The sequence below is a fragment of the Aquarana catesbeiana genome, linkage group LG03 (genome assembly GCF_042186555.1).
Source record: "Aquarana catesbeiana isolate 2022-GZ linkage group LG03, ASM4218655v1, whole genome shotgun sequence".
In the NCBI taxonomy this organism is placed as follows: Eukaryota; Metazoa; Chordata; class Amphibia; order Anura; family Ranidae; genus Aquarana; species Aquarana catesbeiana.
Genome location: NC_133326.1, coordinates 427,288,414 through 427,306,243, shown reverse-complemented (window position 1 = coordinate 427,306,243; position 17,830 = coordinate 427,288,414). Strand labels below are relative to the sequence as shown.

Here is a 17,830-nt window from a genome sequence, read left to right as displayed (position 1 = left end):
ACGTAAATTTACGTCCTAGGAGGGTGCCTCTGACAAAAACATATATCTTTCATTTGGGTCAGACAACTGATCCACCAGGATAAATGGGCATTGTTTATGTATAGCTATTGCCACACCACTCAATTTAGCACGAGGGGAGTTACTAAAAAACCATTGGGAATATAGGTGGGTGGGAAGGCGGGGGACCGAGTCAGTGCGAAAGTGCATCTCCTGTAATAAAAGTATCTGTGTCCCCATGCGTTTGGTCTCGAGCCACAACTTACTGTGTTTATTGGGCGATCCCAACCCTTGGACGTTGTACAATACCACTTTCAGAGATGCCATAAGGTGGTGGTTTCAGGGAAGGGTCCCCATCCCCGAGCAGGAGGAACAGCAGATCTGCAGAAAGTTGATTCATAAATCAATGAGTGCTGAGGAAACATAAGGCAAACATAAAAACTCAAAAAACAAAAAAGCATTTAAAACAACCAACAAGGAGGGTGCCGTAAGGGCCCTCCAAACTGACCATCACTAGTCGGGAACCTTCCATCCGGCCATCTGACCAATAAAAGGATGGGGGTCAGCGAGCAGCGGGGGATCCCAAATGTGGGACTGAACTCCTAAGAGTTGACCTACGTGGGGGAAAATGGCGCAACACTAAGTGTGAGCCCGCCCAGAACAGTCATCCCTAGTTAGCAAGAAGGGCCTAGCATCATCTACAATGTGCCAGCCCGGTGCCTTGTTACCGCAGCAGCTGTAATGAAAGCTGCTACATCCTAAAAAGGGTGAAAAAAAGGGGGGTGCCCTGTAAACAAGAACAGAGGTTAAAGTCACAAGAGTCCTTCATGGCCTCCACGGAAGGGGGGGGGGGGGGGACAGAGCGGTGATTGAGATACATCCCGGTGAGAGTTTTCTCCAGATCTGCGCCTATTCCAGCCTCTGCGACGAGAAGTGCACCAGGGCTGAGGGCGCGCAGGGAGCAGTATCTCCAGAGCGGGCCTCCAGTAAGGAATGTCGATGGTGGGTAGGCCCAATTGTTGCAGGAACTGTGGCAACTTCTTCTCCTGTCGTTCATCTTTAGTTACCGATAGTTGGAACAGAAATCCCCATCTGTAAGTCAGTTTTGCGTCCTACAGGGCCTCAAGTACCGGCTTAAGGGCCCGGCGTTGCATCAAAGTGCGTCTAGAGAGATCCGGAAAAAGAGATAGCTTTGCTCCATCAAAGTCCACGTGGCAGACACCTCTGACGTGAAACATTATGCTTTCCTTCAAGGAATACTTGTGTAGTTTGCAGATAATGTCCTGTGGCTTATCTGGGTCCTCTGAGGGCGGACGAAGGGCCCTGTGAGCCCTATCTATCTCAAAGTAGTCAGGTGCAGCGCGACCTAGGATCTGTTTGAAAAGTCCCTGCAGGGAGGGAACTATGTCCCTGGGGCCAGTAGCTTCAGGCATACCCCTGATGCGGATGTTAACTCTGCGACTTCTGTTTTCAAAGTCATCCATCTGGTCAATTAAGGCGTTAATCCTGCGATATTGTGTCTTACAGCGTTCATGGAGAGCTTGCAGGGCAGGAGTAACAACTTCCTATTGAGCTTCCAGATCTTGCACTCTAACCCCAACATGTGCTGTGTCTGCCTGCAAGGCCTCAATATCCTGCCTGCAGGCCTTCTCCACCTGTTAACAAACAGTTCCAAATCTGCCTTTGTGGGGAGGGCAAGAATGTGGGCCCGTAGATCTGTGTCCCCGAGTACATCTCCCATTGTTGCAAGAGGAGCGGAGCCAGCTGAGCTGGCAGGAGGCAGGTGGAGGAAGAGAGGGAGAAGGTGGCTGTGGAGAGGGGATAGGGGAGGCAGCACGAACAGCCTGATGATTACCGGTCAGTGCCACTTTAGATGTCCCTGGAGCGGTGCGACTCTGCAAAATCCAGGGAGCCAGATCGATTCCGAGGGGTCCGCTGAGACTGCGGTGATGTCCGCCCTCTGGATGGCATAGTTTGGGGTTAAAATCCCCCCAGGAAAGCTGCTGCAGGTGCGGTGTATGCTGCGGGCTTTGCGGAGCGCTCTCTCAGCACGTCCTCACACGTTGATGCCGCGGCCACGCCCCTTCATGATATCACTGTTTTAGTAACCTGACAGCTTATTGTTCTGGAAGGCAACATCTGGCGTGTGGGAAGGAGTGAGTTAGTCATTCTCTCTCCAGACGCATTTTTTTCAACGTATCTGTTGTCCACCCCTAACCCTTGCTCCCCTCCTGGAATCTTATGGATTCCTTCAAGTTGTGGGGGGGGGGGGTGGTTTTAGAGAAGGGGGCAAAGAGTGGATACATTTTCATGTTCATCTGTGCTCCCTTACCAACTGCTGGCTTATTCTGACCAAATCTATGTTGCCATCTCTCTTGTATACATGTGTGTATTTATATGATATAGGGGTGCTGAAATTAATCGCTGCATCGCGATTCAGGGGTCCCCGATGCGGCATTGATGCATGCGGCCCGAAAAATCGACGTCATCCCGAATTGCTCCGCCCCTCCCGGAAGAGCGCTCCGAGCGTGTCTGTCAAAATAGATTTTTGTAATAAATGCAGAGTTGTAATCTATTAAGTGGCCACCGCTGTATGTTTTTTTTTTTTTTTTTTTAAATATATGCAGCTTCATACCTTATTTCTTAGTCTGTGTATATAACTGTATATCCCGCTCATGTGACTGCCAGGTCCAGCCCCCCTCTCTCCTCTCACGTCTCTCGTAACATCAGTCCCGCCCACCTCTCTTCTGATCTGATAGCTACAGTCGGTGGGCGGGGCTGAGAAATCCCACTGACATCAGGAGAGACGTGAGACTAAGAGGAGAGAGGTGGGCCGGACCGAGCAGTCACATGAGCAGCATATACAGTTCTACACAGACTAAAAAGGAGGTATGAAGCTGCATATATTTTAAAGTGTACATACAGCGGTGGGCACTTAATGTTTTACAACTGCATTTATTACCACGCTTACTTACACTGGCTCCTACACGTGTTTTGTGCTGACACATTTGCCCCTCCCCCCGTTTGCACATTCCACTGTGTTAACTCCTAGTGTGCTGGAAAGTGCAAACGAGGGAGCCCAGAGAAATTTCATCACAGAGACAGTACAGGAACTTCACAGGGCTGTTTGTCAGTTGTGGATTCTAATCCCTCCTGACCTCCCAGCAGCTGTATGTGTGAATTCCTGTACCCTGTAGTGCACTGGATTAGTGCACTTAGTAAAGTGGAGTTCCAACTGTTTTTAAGTTTATTAAAAGTCAGCAGCTATAAAAAGTTTAGCTGCTGACTTTTAATAAAAAGACACTCATCTGTCCCATGGTCCAGCGATATGGCCACCCAAACCCTCCATTCTCTCCCCTGCCTGTCCGCGGCACTGGAGTCCCACTAGAAGGAGGACACACACTCCCCCCAAAAAAAAAAAAAAAAAAAAAAAAAAAAATTTACATGCCAAATGTGGCATGTCAGAGGGCGAGGAGTGCTTAAAGCGGAAGTTCCAATTTTGGGTGGAACTCAGCTTTAAAGGAGTGAGGTTATTTTTAATTCAAAGAAAGAGTTCCAGTAAATTTTTTGTTCATTAAAAGTCAGCAGCTACAAAAAAAAGTGTATCTTCTGACTTTTAATAAAAAGACACTCACCTGTCCCACAATCCAGTGACGTGGCCACCCAAACCCTCCATTCTCTCCCCCGCCTGTCCACGGCGCTGGCAATACTACTGTGGGCATCCGGCTGTGACAGCTTGCAGTGTCACAGCCGGGTGCGCGTGTCTCACTGCGCTGTCCTGCACAGCCGGGCAATCTTCTGGGACCTGTGATGTGTCCCAGAAAATTGCAGGAAGGAAGGGCTGCTTAGGCGGTCCAAACGGAAGTGGGAGCTCATCGGTGATCGTGATGCATCGCGGAATCGAATCGTTGACCAGATAATCGTAAATCAAATCGAATCGTGAGACCAGTGAAGATGCGCACTAATATGATAGATGCCTAACTGTGTATTATTTATCATAGCTGATTTACTCAACTCATTTCCACTTTGCGTTGAATATTTTCTGGATTGCACTCTGTTCTTGTAATGTTCCCCAATTATAAACATCTGACCATTATATTTTTTCTACACTAGATGGCGCTCTGACTGCGGGGATTGCCCACCAGTGGCATTATCTTTTATTTTTGCCAAGCATGCTATGTACTCACAGGGAGTCACTTAGATTTAGCGGTACTTTTTTATTTTCTTTGTTTCTAAATTTCGAGCCCCATTAACCTCTAGCGCTGTCTGTTATCCCTGGGATGGTCCGCCATGGGACGCATGGCCCCGCCATCTCCTGGGGTTGAGGGCCGCGTCATGCATTCCACTCATCTTCAGATCGGTGGCGCAGACCAAGCATGCGCTCTTGCCGCTCGATCGCGCATGCACGGGTGTGGCGGGAATGTGTGCAGGTGTTCGGCGTCATTGCTTAAAAAGATCCCCACTCTGACAGTCCGATAAGCACTGCAGAGCGGGGAGACGCCAACCAGCGAAGTTTTTCTGTATTTATATGGTAAGTCTTGTTTTTTCTGAAAGATGGCACACACATATTTTTAGATGGAAGGCTGCCTCCGGCTGCCGTTCTAATCTCCCTACCCCTCCCCCCTTCTCTGATACATTGATATTTTTTGTAGGGGGTCTACCATTCATATGACCTGGAAGTGCTGCTGCTACATATTTCAGGCTTTGGATAGCACTCTCTAGCCCAAATAAATCCACAGACCTTGGTAAATATAGCTCTCTTATTTTCCATGTGCTGATCAATTTTGGATTTCCAATTTTTACTTCATGTGATACTCTGTCATGTACAAACAGACGATAAGGGGTTTTATAAACTCCCCCTCTAGAAAGGTGTTTTCTGTCTTGTAATGGAACACCCTTAGGGACATTCTTTCAAAGTGTTTATTTTTTCTATTTCTATATTCCCCCTTCTTTTTCTCTTTACCGCTAGTTCTGGCAATCTGCCACACCTGACTCCCTGTGATCATCAGGCAAACGAAAATAGGTAAATTCCTGTGCTGACATTATCGTATATGGCTGGCGCCCATCTACACCCCCGCTGGCATTGCTTCATCCATTCTGTTATATGGTGGAATTATTTACATGGTAGGTGCTTCCCAGAAATATTGCTGTTCATTCATCCTACATGTTTGTAAAGAATGTCTCTGTTTTTGTACCATTATGATATATTTTCCATTTTTTATAGTAAAAAAAGACAAAATCATGACTACATACACTCTTAATACCCCTGACGAAGGTGCTTAAACCAGAAATGCGTCGGGTACCAGGGATCATTATATACCGGAGAGTAACAATATTTTTTTTGTCATATATACCATGTAACTCATTGTTTTTTGTTTTATGTTTTGTATACTTTTGGAGTAATTTTTCATGTGCTCCGTGTGATGCACACAAATCCTCAATAATATGAAAATATATAAAAGCATAAACAGAACGTGATGGTAATATCTTCATGCAATGCCCAAAAATATACCGTATTTATCGGTGTATAACACGTGCTGGCGTATAAACACGCCCCCCAATTTAAGAGGGAAGTTTCAGGAAAACTTTTTGTTAAAATAAACCACTTTGAAGCAAAATAATGGTCAGTGAGCATCAATGCAGCCTGATCTGTGCCCATCTGCAGCATTGCTCCTCACTGCAGCCTGATCCGTGTCCATCTGCAGCCTTGCCGAAATGTAGGCTGCCACAGAGGGGAAGGAGGGGACGAGCGCTGCCGAAATAGAGCCAGATCTCTGGTGTAATTTCTCAGTGTCAAGCTCAGTCCCGCCCCTTGGCCCAGATCCTATGATGGACATAACGCCGGTCCAATGCCAGGACATCAATGCTAGGAGCCGTGCAGGGGTCGGGACTGAGCGTGACTGCGAGCCGAGTACACAGGAGATCCGGCTCCATTTCGGCAGCGCTTGTCCCCTCCATCCCCTCGTGGCAGCCTATATCGGCGTATAACACGCACACAATTTTCCTTCTATTTTAAGGGGGGGGGGGGGGGGGGGGGAGTGCGTGTTATACACCAATAAATACGGTGTATAGGGAAAGTGCACATGCTCCGTGTATTGCACAAAAATCCTTAATATTTCAACAGTCCAAACAAACCATGATGGTGATATCTTTATACAATGTGCACACACCCCCCATCAAGTGCACCCTCACCTTAAGGTCTTTTTTAAAAAAGCCTGTGATAAATATTATCAGCTTGGGAAGATCCTCCTATGGTTCCTCTTTCATGTGGTGGCTAATTATGGCTTCAATTCTGATATAAAGGTCACTCCCTCCTGATCACAAGCCACTGTTTCCTCCTGGCTGTCAGCAATCTCCTCACAATAACACATGTGAAAGCACAATAGAGACTTGCAATGGTGTTTTAACGTTTCAAAAACAGGTTTATTGCAACTTTAAATTCCCACATATATGTACACTCACATTTAGCACAATAAAAACACACCTTGATATGCTTATGGACAGAAAAGGGGGCCACGGTTCCCAACGTTCGCCCCATCCTAAGCCTGTAGTGGAAAAAGACTACAGGCTTTATCACCTTTACAATTAAGTTATTAGTTTAGTAGTTAATTATATTTTATTTTTAGCGCCGTACATTTGGTATATCAGTTTGTATTGTCACATTTGGGAAGTGTGGGTAGTGTTGGCAGCGGTTTATTTTTATATTTTTATTTCATTTCATGTTATATTTTCTTTAGTGTTTTGACTTTAGGGTAGGAGTGTGGCAGCTCACAAGGTTTTATCTAAATGTCTTCTACAGCTCTATTTGCTGAACGACACCAAGAATTGTAGACCTTCCACACCTTGGTGTAAATAGCTTTAGCTACTTTATTCCTACTGGAAAGTAAAGTGGTTATTAAAGGTTCTGATAAACCCTTGTTCCTCAACATCTGCTCCTCAGATAACAGGCAATGAGGCTTAACCTGGCTACAGGTTAAGGTAATGCACTGGGCCTTGTAGGAGCAAATCCTGTCTGAGAGGAAGCTGCCAAAATGGTTTGACCGCCATTTGCAGAATGGTGGAAAACCAAGCTCTTTTTGGCCAGAATGGAGTAATCAGGATTACCGACACCCTTTCTTTCTGTATTTTTCTCAATACTAATGGGATCAGCTGGAATGGAGGAAAGGCGTACCCCCAGGTGAAAATTCCAAGGGTGCGCCAAGGCGTCTATCCCCTGAGAACCGTCGTCTCTGAAGGGAAAAGAATTGCGGGAGCTGTGCATTTTGCCTTGATGCAAACAGATCCACTTGTGGATGGCCCCAGGACCTGGTGATCAATGCAAAAACCTCTGGATTCAGGCTCCACTCTGCCTCCTGAATTTTCTGCCTGCTTAAAAATCGGCCACTTTGTGTATTGTGCCTTTGAGATGGACTGCAGTCAAGGACAGTAAATGGTTTTCTGCCCACTCCAGAATCTCTGTTGACAGCAACTGAAGAGTTTTGCTTCTCATGCCTCCCTGCTTGTTCAGGTAGGCTACGGTAGTGTCGTTGTCCGATAGAATCCTAGGGGGTTTGGAGAGAAGGCAGCCAAACGCTAAGGCGATTGCTTTTAGCTCCTTCCAATTTGATGATTTTTCTGCTTTGGTCTGGGACCATGCTCCATGTGCCAAATCCTGATTCAGGTGGGCCCCCCCATCCCCACATACGGGCGTCTGTCGTCACAATTTTTTCGATCGGGAAGGACCAGAGTAGGCCTTTTGCCAACAATGACTGATTTCTCCACCAAAGTGTTCGTTTGATGCTGGTGATCTTTACCCTTGTAAATGATATATTGGAGATCCGTGCTTAGGAGAATAAGAGTTGCAGCCTCCCCTAATTAGTTCCCAGTGGGACCTATACAGATATATAAAAGGAGAATGGGGAAATGGCGCTACCCTGATATGACACAGTGTATAGGTATATTAAAAAATAAAATTAAATAATATATAAACCAAAGTGCTCAAATATAAAAAGTGTGTGTAGATCTATACAGAATATACAGGTCTTGTATGGTTTATAAAAATAATTAATGAATATATGAAATTAGTATAAGGGTGCAATAAAGCTATATCGAAAGCTGAACAGTGCATTCACCCTAGTTATAAACTCCCCCGAGAATGTGAACCAGTCTAGTTAACAGAAATCTGGCTTTCCCATATTAACCGACCATATAGAGCAGATATCTTCACGTCTGAAGCATGTAAACATAAAAAAATGACTATCAAACCATATATGCAAAACCACAAAAATAAATTAGTGCATGAGTGTCCAATTTTATAGTCCAAGTCCCTTTTTGCCAAGTAGGGCTTGTGGTGGAAAAAGTGCTTATCTAAAGCCAAAAGATGTGTGTATATATAAAAAGTTTTAAATAATATAAAGTGTAGTTTCATATTCCAGACCAGGACTTCAAGAGCTTCTGTGCCCAGCGGGTGTGTTCCAAAAAGGAGAAAAGAGGAAAAAGATCCAGTGACTTCTGTGCACATTAAATCTGGTGACTCAAGTACTCCCCCAATGTGTCCCCACTCACCAAAAGTAGTCACCCCTGCAGGGATAGTAAGTCTAGAGTGGGTAGCTGTAGGTGGATAATCCCCTTAGATAGCCTTGTTGGTTCTCTATACCTCCGTTGGTCCGTATCAGTAGTCCAGAGGACTCCAGCATACGTTCCAGATCAGGGCACCTCCGATTCCTTTACCGCACCAATCGGTCCTCTCTTCCCAGGGAAACACAAGGGACTCCCATAGTGTAGTATACTCGGTTTATTTAAAAAAAATGTATTCATATAAAAACACTAGCAATAAGTTCCAGTTAGGCAAGGACGCATGCAGTGGTATGACCTGGAAGCTAGTCCATGGCGTGCGTGCCAACTGCGTTCCAAGCCGAGCCTTCCGGTAATAATTGACAAATTACCATTTCAGGGCGGTACCAAGTGTGCCGGTCAGGGGATGATGTCTATGCATAGACGGAGCCGCTTGTGTATATGTGATGACAGACAGAGGCATTAGCTCGCACGACAATTAAGTAACTTTACCTCTATGTGTACATAACATAATAGCAAGTATGTGTTCCACCCTTAATCCCAAACCATATGGATAATCTTGCTATGATGATAAATCATGTCAATGTACGTCTAAAGCGTTAGATACTCAGATTATATAGACCAATATTAAAAATATAAAAAAAAATATAGAAATAAAAAAATATAGGTAAAAAACCAAGAGGAGGCCAGCCATATGGATTATCACTTCATATCAATGTTAAAAAACAGGTAGAGGTAAGCTATAACGCTGATGATGATCAATAAGAATACAATCAGATAGGTTCCTTTCCATAGGGGGATTATAGAACCCTAGATAACCCTAGATAAATGTAAATTTAAAGGGCTAGCTACAGGTCTCCTTCACATGCCTTCAAATTAGCATGGAGACCATAATATTATATTATTAAACCACATAGAGCTTAGACTAGCCTTATGGTTCATATGTAAGGGTATATAAGTGATAATATAGACCAATATAATACAAAATGATACCAAACAAGATATGGTCATATATAAGTATATGTCACTAGAGGGTTATTTATGCATATATAGATGTATGCTACTATGCATAAAGGTTATTTAGACAGATATACCTCCATAACGTAAAACTCTCCTTTTTCTAATCCCCATACGGATCCCATATTGAGTTTAATATGGGATCTATATATATATATATATATATATATATATATATATATATATATATATATATATATATATATATATATATATATATATATATATATATATATATATATATATATATATATATATATATATATATATATATTTTAGAGAGAGCGCAAGTTATTAGCTGCCATACTGCAGCACCCTTCATATAGTTCCATAGTTATCCCCACCCATTGGCCCTAACCCACCTCCCACTGAGTATGGATAGATGGATATATCATACAGGTTGGTATTTATCCTTAGAGCCAGAGTGTTCTAGTGTTAAATGTACATCCTTACATATATGCCTGAGCCTACCCAAGTTGCTCATCCTATTTCCAGTGCTCAGGGATTTGCTATAAAGCAGTTCAGGTCAATGTCTAAGTTCAATCCTTTTGGGGCAAGAGATCCCAGCTGGTATATCCAGCTGGTTTCATTCCTGGAGATTAGGCTTTCCCTATTACCCCCCCCTCCAGTCTTCTTGTACTAGATCAATGCCATAAAAGATGAGCCCACTTGGGTCTCTTTGGTGCGCCTCATCGAAGTGTCTCGACAAGCTGTGATTAGGAAACCCATTTCTTATGTTCTTAATATGCTCCCTAATACGGACAAAGAGGGGGCGAGTGGTTCTGCCCACATACTGGAGGTGGCAAGGGCATTGACGTGTGTGCTCCGGCATGTAATTAGTTTGTTAATGTGATATTCTTTATGGTCAGTAGGTGATTTGAATGAGGTCTTTTTTCTCGGTTACCTTTTGGTGGCCTTACAGGGTAAGCATCTTTGACATCTGAAAAACCCTTTAAGGTCAGGGCAGATTTTGATTGGTTTCGGGGGATCTATGACATTCCGTACTAGATGGTTCCTTAAACTAGGTGCCTTTCTGTACACAAATTTGGGTTTTACGGGCAGGATTTTGGATAGGATAAGGTCTTCTTTAAGAATCGGCCAGTATTTTTTCACTATTCGTTCAAAGTCTTTAAACTGACTATTGAACCCAGTTATGAAGGCTATATCAGTTTATTCTTATTTCTATTTTTATTTTGGAGTAAGGTGTTTCTATCCATTTCCATAATTTGTGTTTTTAATTTTAGAAGTCTATCAATTGCATAGCCCTTTTCTTGAAATCTTGTGATTTCTTGTGATAACAATCAGCCTGATTGTTAAAGTCTTCACGTGTGTCGCAGTTGCGGCGTACTCACAACAGTTGTCCCTTAGGGACATTGGACTTCCACCGTGGATGATGACAACTCGAGATGGGAATGTACCCATTCCGATCGGTGGCTTTGAAGAATGTACGGGTAGATAGTATATCCCCAACTTTGAAGATCTCCAGATCCAGATAGTCTCTCTTGTCATAACTCCATTTTCCGGTAAACGTGATACCGTACCTATTTGTATTTAGGTCCTCAAGGAATTTGTTAAAGCTGTCCGGTCTAGCTCTAAGGATAAATACCAACCTGTATGATATATCCATACTCAGTGGGAGGTGGGTTAGGGCCAATGGGCGGGGATAACTATGGAACTATATGAAGGGTTCTGCAGTATGGCAGCTAATAACTTGCTCTCTTTATATATATGATTAATGTTCATTACTAATGTATTGGACATATCCACCTAGGCTGGATATGCATTCCCGTTTTAAAACTCAATATGGGATCCGTATGGGGATTAGAAAAGGGATAATTTTACGTTATGGAGGTATATCTGTCTAAATAGCCTTTATGCATAGTAGCATACATCTATATATACATAAATAACCCTCTAGTGACATATACTTATATATGACCATATCTTGTTTGGTATCATTTTGTATTATATTGGTCTATATTATCACTTATATACCCTTACATACGAACCATAAGGCTAGTCTAAGCTCTATGTGGTTTAATATATAATATTATGGTCTCCATGCTTATTTGAAGGCATGTGAAGGGGACGTGTAGCTAGCCCTTTAAATTTACATTTATCTAGGGTTCTATAATCCCCTATGGAAAGGAACCTGATTATATTCTTATTGATCATCATAGCGTTATAGCTTACCTCTAACCTATTTTAACATTGCTATGAAATGATAATCCATATGGCTGGCCTCCTCTTGGTTTTTTACCTATATTTTTTATTATTTTTATATATTTAATATTTGTCTAAATAATCTGAGTATCTAACTCTTTAGACGTACATTGACATGATTTATCATCATAGCAAGATTATCCATATGGTTTGGGATTAAGGGTGGATCACACATACTTGCTATTATGTTAGGTACACATAGCGTTAAAGTTACTTAATTGTCGCGCGAGCTAATGCCTCTGTCTGTCATCACATATACACAAGCGGCTCCATCTATGCATAGACATCATCCCCTGACCGGCACACTTGGTACCACCCTGAAATGGTAATTTGTCAATTATTACTGAAGGGGAGGTTGTACGGAGTCCGCGGGTCTATATGAAGTGTAGAGCGTTGACACAGTCTTTGAAAACGTCCTATGACGAAACGTGTAAGTCGGAGTCACGCTCTTACGACATACCCGGAAGGCTCGGCTTGGAACGTAGTTGGCACGCACGCCATGGACTAGCTTCCTGGTCATACCACTGCATGCGTCCTTGCCTTACTGGAACTTATTGCTAGTGTTTTTATATGAATACCTTTTTTAAAATAAACTGAGTATACTACACTATGGGAGTCCCTTGTGTTTCCCTGGGAGGAGAGGACCGACTGGTGCGGTAAAGGAATCGGAGGTGCCCTGATCCGGAACGTATGCTGGAGTCCTCTGGACTTCTGATACGGACCAACGGAGGTATAGAGAACCAACAAGGCTATCTAAGGGGATTATCCACCTACAGCTACCCACTCTAGGCTTACTACCCCTGCAGGGGTGACTACTTTTGGTGAGTGGGGACACATTGGGGGAGTACTTGAGTCACCAGATTTAATGTGCACAGAAGTCACTGGATCTTTTTCCTCTTTACTCCTTTTTGGAACACACCCGCTGGGCACAGAAGCTCTTGAAGTCCTGGTCTGGAATATGAAACTACACTTTATATAATTTAAAACTTTTTGTATACACACACACACACACACACACACACACACACACACATCTTTTGGCTTTAGATAAGCACTTTTTCCACCACAAGCCCTACTTGGCAAAAAGGGACTTGGACTATAAAATTGGACACTCATGCACCAAATTTATTTTTGTGGTTTTGCATATATGGTTTGATAGTCATTTTTATGTTTACATGCTTCAGACGTGAAGATATCTGCTCTATATGGTCGGTTAATATGGGAAAGCCAGATTTCTGTTAACTAGACTGGTTCACATTCTCGGGGGAGTTTATAACTAGGGTGAATGCACTGTTCAGCTTTTGATATAGCTTTATTGCACCCTTATACTAATTTCATATATTCATTAATTATTTTTATAAACCATACAAGACCTGTATATTCTGTATAGATCTACACACACTTTTATATATGAGCACTTTGGAGTTTATATATTATTTAATATACCTATACACTGTGTCATATCAGGGTAGCGCCATTTCCCCATTCTCCTTTATATATCTTTACCCTTGTGTCTAGTTTCCGTCCGGTGGTTCCATACCTTTAGAAGGAACCTCTGAAATGTAGCCTTGCCCATTGGATAGCTGGCATAGTCGAGGTTAAAGTTCCCAAGGTTGACATAACCTGATTCGTTGGTAGCATAGTTACTACATTCTGGACCTTGATTTTTTTTCTCTTCCGAATGGTACCCCAGAAATTGTACTGGCTGAGCCGGATTGAAGTTTGATTTCTGAATGTTCATTATCCAACCCAGGGATTCCAAATGACTGTGGGCCTTGCCCAGATCTTCTTGCAGTTTCTCCCTGGATGGGGCAAAGAAGAGGAGGTCATCCAGATACGGGATTACTGCAATCCCCTGAAGGCAAAGAGGGGCGAGGGCTTCCGCCATAACCTTTGTAAAGACTCGCGGAACAAATGAAAGACCAAAAGGAAGGGCCTTGAATTGCAGGTCTAGCACCCCCTTCCCCATATTGACCGCCAACCTCAGGAATTTTTGGGACTGAGTGGCTATAGGAATATGTAGGCAAGCATCTCTCAGGTCGATCGATGACAAAGCATTCCTTGGTCAGCAGATTCCTGACCGTGAAGATCGAGTCCATACGAAACCTCTTGTAAAGGACTGACTTGTTCAATGGTTTCAAGTTGAGAATCAAATGGAAACTTCCGGATGGCTTTTTTTATCAGGAATATATGAGAATAGAATCCCTGATAACGTTCCTCTGGAGATACACGAGTCACAACTCTGGAGGAAGATCCGAAAAACAGGATTTTTAAAACAGCTTACCTGTAAAATCCTTTTCTGTAAAGTACATCAGGGGACACAGAGCCATAGTAATTACTATGTGGGTTATAGGCCACCTTCAGGTGATGGACACTGGCACGCCCTAAATTAAAACGTGCACTCCCTATATAACCCCTCCCACTTCTGGGAGTATTCAGTTATGTAGCCAAGCAATACACGTGTATACCAAGAAGGGAGGGACCTCTGTGTCCCCGGATGTACTTCAAAGAAAAGGATTTTACAGGTAAGCTGTTTTAAAAATCCTGTTTTCTTTTCATACATCAGGGGACACAGAGCCATAGTAATTACTATGTGGGATGCCCCATAGCAATGGCAACTGAAGGGAGGGAGACACAATAAAAAGGTAGGGCATTAAGAGGCCAGAGGACTTATACTACAGCCTGCAGTACACTATGCCCAAAGGCAATATCCTCATGACCTTTTACATCGATTTGATAGAATCTGGTAAATGTACGGACTGAAGACCAAGTTGCGGCCTTGCAGATCTGAGCCATAGAGGCCTGGCAACGCACCGCCCATGAGGCACTAACAGCCCTGGTGAAATGTGTTTTAACATGAAAAGGAGGAACCTTCTTCCTCAGACCCTAAGATTGAACAATCACTTGACTAATCCATTTGGAAATAGTAGATTTCAATGCAGCTTGTCCTCTTTTAGGACCTTCTGGCAGCACAAACAAAATATCTGTTTTTGCGAATCTGAGCGGTTTCCCAACCGCTCTTACTACATCAAGGGAATGTAGTGCCTTGTGACTCCGGGAAAAAAGGCAGAATAATATCTTGGTTCAAATGAGAACCGGCCATCCCTTTCGGTAGAAATTTAGGATGAGGCCGCAATACCACCTTATCCTTATACATGATTAAAAATATGGCTCTTTAAAAGACAGAGCCACCAATTCCAATATTCTTCTTGGCAGAAGATATGACAACCAAAAAGACTATTTTACTTTAAAAGAACTAACGGAATTTCCTGTATAGGTTTAAAAGGTTGATTCTGTAAAGCTGACAAGACTAAAATTCAAATTCCAAGGATTTAGAGGTGCCCTGACAGGGGGATTAATTCTTGTTACCCCCTGAATAAAAGTACGCACCAGAGAGTGAGAAGCAAGAGGCTGTTGAAAAAAATATTGATAAGGCCGCGACCTGGCCCTTGATAGTACTCAGGGCCAGGTTCATTTCTAATCCCATATGCAGGAATTCAAGAATCCTACATATGAAATACTTCCTGGGGTGCCAACCCCTGGATTCATACCAGAAAATATGTGCCTTCCAGATTCTTAGGTAAATGAGTCTGGAGGCTGGCTTCCTAGAATTAATAAAAGTAGGAGATAACCCACGATCCTTTAGAATGTGGGTTTCAATATAAAAAAAAAAAAAAAAAAAAAAAAAAGCTAAAATTTAGCGTTTGTAAAGGTAGGATGGAATACCGGACCTTGAGCTAGAAGGTCTGGCCATAATGGCAGGGTTCAAGGGACTTTTCCTGCCATCTTTATGATCTCGGCAAACCAAGATCTCCTGGGCCACACTAGGACCACCAGAATCGCCCCTCTTCCCCTTCCTGCTTGATTCTGTGGAGAAGGAAGTAGCAGAACTGGAGGAACGCATAGATCAGTGAAAAAAAAAAAAAAAAAACTGATCCTATTGGGAAGGCCAAGGCATTTGTTCCGCACACTAGCGGATCCTTCGTCCTAGACACAAAGTTGTCGACTGTTGTTGAACCTGGACACGAACAGATCTATGTCCGGAATACCCCATTCTTGACATATCGAGAAGAAGTTGGGGTGAAGGGACCATTGTCTCGGAAACAATAGTTGGCGACTCAATAGTCCGCCTGCCAATTCTCTATCCCTGGAATGGACATTGCTGATAGACAAGGTATGCTGTTTTCTGCCCAAGCCAGAACATGATTCACTTCTTTTTGGACTGCACGACCTCTCGTGCCCCCTTGGTGATTGATGCAAGCCATAGCCGTGGCATTGTCGGATTGAATCCTGACAGGACAATACCGCAGCTTGAGCGTCTAGAACTCCAGGGCCAGATGTACTGCCCTAATTTCTAGAACGTTGATGGACAGGGTCCTTTCTGGTCCTTGGACCATTTCCCCTGGACAGAAGCTTCTTCCTGGACTGTTTGCCAACCTAGAAGGCTGGCATCCGTTGTTACCATTTTCCAAGATACTGGTAAAAAAAGAATTTCCCCTTTTGGAGGTTGCTGACATTAACCTCCAATTGAGGCTCAGACACACCTGGGAGGAAAAGAGCTTTGGAAAAAACCAAAGCCTGAACCTTCTTGTTCCAGACCAACAGAATAGCGTTTGTAGCATTCTTGAATGAAACTGCACATAAGGAACGGCCTCGAAGGAGGCCACCATTTTCCTTAACAATTTCATGCACATCTGAATGGAAGAATTCTCTTTGCTTTGACAAGTTGAATTAGTTCTTTAATGAAACCAATTCTTGCCTGGGGTAGGAATACCTTCTTTATATGGCATCTATGACTAGCCCCAAGAACTGTAATCTCCTTGATGGTTTTAAGGAGGATTTTTCTAGGTTGAGTATTCAACCTAGGCATTCCAGGTAGCTTACAGCAGCAATTAAACTTTGGTTTAGACCAGAGACTGATTGATCTACCAAAATCAGAGCATCTAAATAGGCTAGGGCCGTTATGCCCTGGCCGATAACCTGACTAAGGGAGGTGTCAGGATTTTTGTGAATACCCGTGATGCAGTGGCTAGACCAAATGGCAGAGCCACAAACTGAAAATGGCGATTTTCTACTTCGAAGTGTAGAAATTTCTGATGAACGGGTACATGGAGATATGCATCTTTGATATCAATTGATGCCATAACTCGCCTCCTTGCAAAATGGAGACCACCAATCGGATTGACTCCATGCGAAAGGACCAGATATTTAAGTACTGGTTCAGATCTTTGAGATCTAAAATGGGTCTTACCTCCCCGTTTGGTTTTGGAACCGTAAGAATAAAAAAGGTTTGAATAAAACTCTGAACTCTGTTCCACTAAGGGAACCTCTGATATCACCTCTTGAAATAAAAGATGATCCAGAGCTAAAAAGAGAGACTTCTTTCCTCTGGATTTCTGTAAACATTTGACATTAGGAAACGGGAACTCTCGGAACTCTAGTTTGTAACCTAGAGAAACTGAGGAAGCCCATCTGTCCTGACATTGTTCCTGCCAGACTTGAAAATTGCAAAAGCCGCTGGAGCAGGAGGCGGAGCCTAACAGAGCAGACATGCATTGTTGGAGCTCCACACCGCTGAGGAGAGAAGAGAAGGACAAAGCGGAGCCTGCAGGCTCAAAAGGTATCCATTTGAACCTTTTTGCCCCAGGGAACAAACTGTGAAAGTTTGGGCAGGAAATATGGTACTGGGAGGAAACCGTGGCAGAAATAAAAATCACCTCACAAAGAGCTCACAGGCACTCACTGCAGCTGAAGCAGCTCCAGTCACCTCACAAGATACAGCATCAGGGCGCTCTCACAGACAGAAAATGTCACAGCGAGACTCTCCATTTGAGTCAGATACAGAACAAATCCTCTCACAAACTTCTCCACAAGCCTCCTCAGTATCCCCAGTAATATTATTACAATTTGAAAAGATGCTTCATAAGGCTTTAAAACAAACCTCAGACCAAATAACAAAAAGCCTAACCAAAGAAATAAGAGAGCTGGGAAACCGCACCGCAGCCTTAGAAATAAAAATGGATGAAATTGAAATTACAAC

General features: G+C 43.3%; 2 protein-coding genes across 2 annotated transcripts in view; one reads left to right on the top strand and one right to left on the bottom strand.

The window, feature by feature from the left end:
• Positions 1–17,830, bottom strand: part of LOC141132415 (deoxycytidine kinase 2-like) — a 226,722-nt gene that overhangs the window by 191,797 nt on the left and 17,095 nt on the right. The window lies entirely within an intron of this gene.
• The window catches only part of HNRNPAB (heterogeneous nuclear ribonucleoprotein A/B), a 258,340-nt gene continuing 243,373 nt past the window's right edge, over positions 2,864–17,830 (top strand). Inside the window, exon 1 of the mRNA XM_073620769.1 lies at positions 2,864–2,886. The gene's annotated coding sequence lies outside the window, so the exon portion shown is untranslated. The remainder of the gene's footprint in view (positions 2,887–17,830) is intronic.